The sequence below is a fragment of the Myxocyprinus asiaticus genome, chromosome 21 (genome assembly GCF_019703515.2).
Source record: "Myxocyprinus asiaticus isolate MX2 ecotype Aquarium Trade chromosome 21, UBuf_Myxa_2, whole genome shotgun sequence".
NCBI classification, from domain to species: Eukaryota; Metazoa; Chordata; class Actinopteri; order Cypriniformes; family Catostomidae; genus Myxocyprinus; species Myxocyprinus asiaticus.
The window spans coordinates 6,541,606-6,550,000 of NC_059364.1; the positions used below are offsets into that span (position 1 = coordinate 6,541,606).

An 8,395-nucleotide genomic window follows, 5' to 3' on the forward strand; every position below is an offset into this window, starting at 1 on the left:
CTCCTCGTCACAATAAAGTAAAAGTGAGTTGATAACAGTAGGAGGTATGTAAATGTGGCTCCCCCAGGCGCTCTGTCCTGCGCCATCGGATCACATATTATGAACCCTCACACACACACACACACACACAAGTTCACACATCCTCTCAACAACCTGTCTACATATATTAACTTTGAAGGTTGCATCAGGAAAAGACCCAATCTGATTTTAATTTCCATCAGATTTTTCTCTTGCAGTCGTGAGCATGAGTGCACAGAATTAGGAAGTTTCTATTCTGAAACATGATCCAAATTTCCATTAAAAATGTCAGGACATTGCGATGACAACAGGCTGAATATAGGGTAATAATGCAGAGTGTGAATATAGTCACACTGTCTGAATATAAACTAATGAAGAACATTTATATTGCATATTACCATCAGCCAGTATTGCCTGCGGTGCCGGGTCTTCACGTTTCACTAGATAGTGTGCATGTGTTTGTATGATTGGATATTTGTGCATATGTGTGTGTGTGTTTTTAAGACCAATGCATTGAATGTATATTGGTTTGTTTTGCTCTCCTGTTATGTATTGTGTGTGTTAGGGTCAAGGGGCCTCATTCATGAAACACGAGCAGAATTATATTTTGTGTAAAACGTTCGTAAAGCCGTTCTGACGTAAATTCTCGGATTCATTAAAGTTTTCGTATTTTCAAAACGTTAGTTGGTACGAATGAAATTTACACCTGCTTACTAAATGTAAATCATGCGTAAGACATCCGAATGTGTTGTGTTCTTTCAGGCTAACTACCATGACTAAATTTGAGTAAATAAGTAATGAAAAATTTACTAATAAATAAATGAGTAAAATTAACCTTAACAAAAAATATTAAATAAAGGAAAGATTCAGTTTGTGTTTGATTTTTCAATAAAATGAATGCCCTCTAACGTGACTGGTTGGACAGTTTTTTATTTGATATGAGCTCTATAATTTAAGTTTTAATAACTTAGTATAGGCATCAGTAAATCACGTTATGGTCAATGCTGATGCTGTTAAACCCATAAATAAAAAACATTGCGGGCAGGTGGAAAAAAATAGAAAATGCCCACACACTGTCGTATAGAGCTTGCAAATCTGTAATATCTTACAGCATTTCGGTCAAAGATCTTCTTCAGCCATTCTGTTAATTTCTCTGAAGATTATTCCAGTTGCAAGTACTGAACCAGTGAAGGTTAATGATGGTGGACATCCTCCTTCCGGCATGAACTGAACATTTTTTACACTCATGTCAACCATTTTTATTGACTCTTTGAACTGTTTGATTCACAAAAGAGGCTCCGATGACAGTAAAAACATGCAATGACAGTCAGTCCTTACTTTCTTTAATACGTTAGTGTGATTGCTAAATCAGAATATTATGATGTGTATGCACTTTATTTATAAAAAAGATTTCATTACTGTTCCACATAGATGTTAACAGCATTTACTAGCCAGTCTGGTGCCTTCCTTTATGTGGTGTTTTCATGGGCGTGGATTATGATAATTGTGAATGAACATGCACATGCCCCTTATTAACGAATGTTTAGAATTCACAAACGAAAGTGTGTGAAAAGTACAAAGCGTTTGTGAATCTGCCGCAAAATTTTCAGGAAGATACATTTTACGTGCAAATTACTCCGAATTTACTCATATATTTACGAAAGTTTCATGAATGAGGCCCTGTACATATACTGACAAATTACCAATCTTGTATGTTTGTGTATTACTGAAATAAGTGCCGTAGGTTACTATGCTAAATCTACACCTTTAAGGCAGACAAATTATTTTTAACCCATATATGCACAGTCACACTGACCTTATTTTACATTACACTAAATTATTTTCAATGTTGATTTTATATATATATATATATATATAAAAAGACTGACAAATTATTTTGGGGGGGACAATTCACTCCCTTTCCAAACATTCCAAACACAAATTTACTCCTGTGACTCAAACTCACTCAAACGTTGAGGTGCGTTTAGTATAGATGGTAACAGTAATGCTCGTAAAGATATTTAGGGGACATTGATGATGGGGACATTGGGTTCTGTTGTGTGTGTGTGTTGCATCCTAGAAGAAGTGTTAAGTTGCTCTCTGCATTGGCATTCTGCAGCTGAACAAAAAAACATGATACTACCCCTCCACACCCCCCCCACACCCCCCATCCTTTTTTTTTTTTTTAACACATCATGTTTTTTCTTCTCTTTGATTAACAGAGAGGCAGTAAAGGTCAGCTGTCTTAAAAAAGAATGGTGTGTTTTACTGTCAGAGTACAGTCGCATACACATCATAGCAGTTACACTCTGAACCCATTTGTTGTGTTTTTTGTTTTTTATATCCAGTTATGGGCAGTAAAATGGCAAAAGACTTGTCCAGCAATTAGGAAACTCAGGAATACAGCTTCCATACTTTGAAGTTAGAGAATATTTAATAAACTTCACATGAGTGTATGTGAGGGATTCTTTAATAAGGGACACTTTTGACTTTTTAAAAACCTGAACAAATGAAATGTTTCATCAATATTAAAACATTTATCATGTCAAGTCAATAACAAAAATACAGTTACCAATTGTACACATAATTGCCAAATGAATTTAAACAAATATGACTTTGTTTTTAAGTTCTTAGGGAAAAGTGCAAACTTTTCTGATTTTAGCACTTTTTATTAATTTACTATAAAATGTGGGTATGGGACAGACGCAAAAATAGAAATATTGTGCCAAAGTTCACCTTTGAACACCGTTGACTGTAAAAAGTTATTTAAAGTCATCTTAGGGGTTCGAAAAGTTCCTTTAACTGAAGAATCACTCTTGTACTGATGGATTGATACTTGAATAGGCATGAAATTAAATGAATAAATAGCAATCGTATATCACTTGGTCTGTTGTGCATCTGTCTTCAGCTCTCTTCCTCTTTGTTGTCTCTGATCATAGAATCCAATCAGAGTAAGTTTTTTATTTTATTTTATTTGTTTATCCGGACTGATTGTGTACCTTCTTCCTGAAGATTGGATTGAAAACAGTGAAGTTGTGATCAATCTGATCACTCTCTCATTCTCTGTTTCTTGCTATCTTATAAATCAACTGTGGATACTGAAATTGTATGAGAAAAAGCTTGCATGTTGCATTAAAATCGCCAACAAAGAATACATTTTCTTTCATCAACAAAAACAATTTTAATCTCTTTTACGCTGATGCTTAAACCTCTATCGGAAATTATGTTGTGGTCAGCCAATCAGATTGACATATTTTAGTATAAAATATGTATCAGATGATCTCTGAACAGTTTATGTGGTTAAGACTGGCTTCTTTGTGAGAAGTGGATGCTAGTTCATCAACTAGACCAGCACCAAATCAACACTGACTACCATAAATCCGTCTAGATCGGCATAGTGGTCTAAGCTAGTATACTTTCAGAGTGGTATCCGATCAAAGTTTATGCCTGAGGACCCTGGTCTATTCATTGTGAATTTTTAGGATCCTTACAGCTAGTTAAATTAATCCAAAGTAGTCAGGAACTACTAAGCAATAAGCAACATTTTGGGTCAATTAAGATAAATCGGGCCACTTTTTGACAGTCATCACCAGAGGAAAATTTGGACCCACTTTATATTAGGTGAATTTAATTAATATTTACTTAAGCGTTTCATACAATGTACTTAATATGTACATATGTGTTGTTGCATTGTATTTACATTTATAGTACCTGCATCTAATTACATCTGTAGTTACACTGTTAACCTTATCCCTAACCCTAACCTAAACCTAACCCATTCCCCAATCCTTACCCTAAACCATAACCCTTCTCAACCTACCCTTAGCTCAACCTCAGTAGCAGCAAATGTGAATCTTGTGAGAATTTACCAGAACAACATGCATTGTATGTATTCTAATGTTAGTACATAATAGTTAAAGACATCTAATATAAAGTGGGACTGAAGCTTTTACTACTCAGAGGTTGCTCTTTCATAGCTCAATAGATTATATGGGGTTCTGAGTTACTGTTTGTCTCATTTAAGAATCAACTTTGTCTCCTTAAACTCCTTCGGAGAAATAAATGGACACAAATGAGACTATTGTTGACAGTATAGTAAAAGTAAGGGTAGAGAGAGCTATACAATTAATGTGGTTAGCCTAGCTCAGATAATTTAGCCTTGGAAGAATTTGATGAGAAGTGTTTAAGGTTATATTTAAAATCTCTGATTTTTGATTGTAAACTGTGGGATCTTGGCAAATCTGAGCCCAGTTTGAGACCATTTTTCAATCGTCTTGTTTCTGGAAATATTTTCCTATTCATTTCTTCCATAGGGATTTAATAAAATCCTCAATAAAAGAGTTCTAAGCCATGAACCAAACCAATCTCTATGGTGAATCACAATGTTACAAACTTTGATTTGAAGCAAAACAGTATTTGAAAATCGGTCAAAAACAAAAGATGTAATCAAAGGAAAAACAATGGAAAAATATCAAATGATTTATTAAAAATTGCTGATAATAAGCATACACTAGATCAATATATTTTTTAAATATGTTAAAATAACGTGGACTGATGACTTCAACGTACTATTGATTTACAACCTCAGAGCTCACGGTAGGTATGTATTTAAAGATTTGTAAGTTACAAATCAATTAGCCTATGGAGAAAACGAATGGGATTTTTACTCTAGAGACAACTCTAGAAGAGCTAAACATGAGGTTTACACGGGTCATGTCCTATTTAGAATATCCCCAATTGCTCTCAATTTAATCTCATTGCTCTCTTGGTGAAGAGGTATTAAGGAGGTATTAAAGATATCTCATTTGTAATTTTTCTTTCCTATGGGTCTCGATATTAAAGAATGGCCTAGTTCACATGAATTCACCCTAATGTTCAAGACACAGCTGGCTATGTGCACATAAGACAGAAGAGAAACTAAGTCCATTCAGTCTTAGACAGGGCAGCAGTGATTGTGTTTAAGGTCATTGGGAAGGTTTAGTGTTGTTGAAACTATAGTTGACGACTCGCAGTTCACATCCTATAGCATTTCTGTCACATGGACATTAATGGCTAAATGCGCAGCCTTTAGTAACACAGTAGCAGCCTAAATGGCTTTTCTGAAAGCGATCTTGCTCTTCACATTATTTATTTATACAGCTGGTCACTGCAACCTTCGGCCCTGATCAGAGAGAGGGAAGAACAAAGAGAAGCAAAAATGGAGATGGGGGGAGGGGGGTCATCTAGGTTTGGTTTCCATCCTTGAGAGTTCAGTGAAGAGGGATCAATACAGTTCTGAAAACAGAAAGATCAGATGGCAAAAAAAAAAAAAAAAAAAAAAAAAAAACACCTCACCATCTACTGATCAAGACTCACAAGGTCATACAACAACCTCATCCAAGGAAAAGAGGAAGAGAGAGAATGAGTGGAGAAGATGAATTCCTCACTGTGAATTCGGCGACAGTAGGTCAAAAGTTTTGCTGCTGAAATCAGTCTGTGCTTACGGAAATACGTATCACTGCCCCCAGTGGCCGAAGCTGGAAGTGTTGTTGAACGTGTGAGCTCCAGTTTTCGGTGAAATGTCCACAGAGTGGCGCCAAAAGCGAGTTGTGTTTTAAAGTTGTGAATGATGTAATACAGTCAACAGGAATGCATATTTTATTAAATCTACCCCTTAACCCAAACCTCATTCCTAAACCTAACCGTCAGTGGAGTAAAAATGTAATTTTAGAGTAAAAAGGCAACCTCCGAATCACACTCACCATTGTTTATGTGAACACAATTACCTCCTGGTTTCCACGGGACCAGAAACCATGTCTCGGAGGTTGCTCACATAATGCCCAGTTTCAAAACAGGAAAAGGTAAACACATATGAATTGATGCAAAAATATCTGATGGGTGATGACGCATGTCAGTAATTTGGCAGAATAGGGTCGATTTCAGAGAACGTTAACTTTCTGAAGCATGTTGATTTCCTGATCATTTTGACATTAACTAAATTTTTCAGTACATTATTCACAAACGTGTAGCTTTTCTAGTAACAAGCTACTTCTTTCAACAAGTAGTGGTCAGAAAGGTTGAAGTTATCCTGACAGTTTGTGTAGTCCTAATTCGCGACTGCAGCAGATCGAATCCCCCACATTGCAAAAGCAGTCTGCGATATTCCCATTTCGCATGCCCACAGTGAGAAGCTCTCACTTTAGAAGTGCATTAAAACAGCCTTGCTTACCGTCTTCTTGAGGAGAATTACGCCAGGCTTATATGCAAGCTGTAGAGAATCGCTGCACACATTTGACTTCACGTCAAAACATTTCTGTTGCTATGTAAAATCGGAGGAAAATAGTCAGAATTTAAATTAGCCAAGGTGAGAAATTATATGACGTAACCTACCGTTTTTTGTTATTTTAATATTTCTTTGTGAATGAAAAGGTATGTGGCAAATTGCACCTCTTTGCTTTGCCTTCTGTTTTTGTTTTGAATATTTTTTTTAGAATTAGACGCTAATTCCATGACTGTCGTTTTTTTTTTTTTTTTTTTTCGGAAAAGCGATACATTTAGGAAATAATCAAATATACTCTCCTAAACTGCCCTTTATCTTGTATGTAGCACTGGAAAGTCTGATTCATTCAAGAGAATCGATTTGACCAGATGGTCCATGTAAATGGACAGATTTTAAAATAACTTTTTGAATCCATGCTCAATATTGTTGGTCGTCGTCTTCTTCTTCTTCTTCTTTTATTTTTTTTGTGTGCAAAATATTCAGTTAAAAGCATAGTTCAGCCAAAAATGACAATTCTGTCATCATTTACTCACCCTTATATTGTTCCAAGCCCGTATGACATTCTTATTCTTTATTTTTTATTTTTTTCATACAATGAAAGTGAATGGTGACTGAGGCTGCCATTCTGCCTTACATCTCCTTTTGTGTTCCAAAGAAGAAAAAAAAATCATACAGGTTTGGAACAATATGAGGGTAAGTGAATGATGACAGAATTTTCATTTTTGGGTTAACTATCCCTTTAAGATCAAACAGAAACCAGCAAGTTGAATCTTGCTACTCTATGCCTTCCTTTCAGTTCGTGTACTTCTGGTATTAAGGATAGAGGATAGAGGAAGATGAACAGTAGGCCAGGATGAAGGGTGTGATGGTGAGAGACAGAGAGCTGAAGGAATACTAAAGCAGTTTGGTGGAGCTGTATGAGTTGTGTAAAGCCCCCAATGGTGGAGTGTTCCAGAAACTGAGCTTCTCATTGGCACCTCAGTGTGCATGGCATCTTAATGCATTACACAAGACAACTTTGCACAGGAATGCTGTTTAACAGCCTCTGATTGGCCACAAGAGAAAGCTAATTAAAGTAGGAGGGTGAGACAAGAATGTTTTAACTTGTACCAGATGTCTCTCCTGTACCTTTGATGATAGCGGGAGGGAGATGTTTTCAGAAATGTTTGATGTTTGAAAAGCTGATTTTAAATTTTTAAACTTTATTTAAAGGGGTCAAGTCACACAAAACATGATTTTCCTTGGTCTTCCTAGTTAAAAGAGTTTGATTTATTAAAAACGTTCACAATGTTAGACCATTTATTGAAACCAACCTTTACAAAAAAATTTAAACCAGCCACAAACTTGCAGCAAATTTGCCGCTTTTTATTTTCACATGCAAATGAGCTTTTGATTCGCTGCAAATGTTTGCCAGAAGTTTGCAGCTCTTCGCCGGTAGGTGGTGAACCTCTGGCAAACCTTTGGCAACAAATGTCACACCTTTGCTGCAAAGGTGATTTGCATGTGAAAATTATGAGTGGCGAATTTTTTCAAGTTTGCTGCAAGGTTGTGGAAAATTTGCCATGAACTTTCTATTTTCGCAAGGGAAACTGTCAAAACAGGCGATTTAGAATTCGCCACACTGCAAAAACATAATTTTCTTAATCAGTATTTTTGTCTTGTTTTTCAGTATAAATATCTTAAAATCCTCAAAACAAGAGAAATTTACTTGAGAAGCAAAATTGCAAGAGATAATAAAACTTGTTTTCAGAGAATATATCTTTAATTAAAGGGATAGTTCACCCAAAAATGAAAATTCTCTCATCATACTGTATACTCTCATGCCATCCCCGATATATGTGACTTTCTTTCTTCAATCTTCAATCTTCATTTGTGTTCATCAGAAGAAAGAAAGTCATACACATCTGGGATGGCATGAGGGTGAGTAAATGATGACAGAATTTTCATTTTTGGGTGAACTATCCCTTTAAGTTTATTTTTCTGAGCCTATTCGCAAATTGTTTATTTTCTTGTTTTAAGCATAAACCTCACTTCATCTTGTCAGATTTACACTGATACTGATTGTTCAAATACTGTTAAAGAATATTATTTAATGCAGTGCATGTTGTCACATGAGTA

General features: G+C 35.7%; 1 protein-coding gene across 1 annotated transcript in view; it reads left to right on the forward strand.

Moving 5' to 3' along the window:
* Positions 1–8,395, forward strand: part of LOC127411924 (MAM domain-containing glycosylphosphatidylinositol anchor protein 1-like) — a 288,415-nt gene that overhangs the window by 72,433 nt on the left and 207,587 nt on the right. The window lies entirely within an intron of this gene.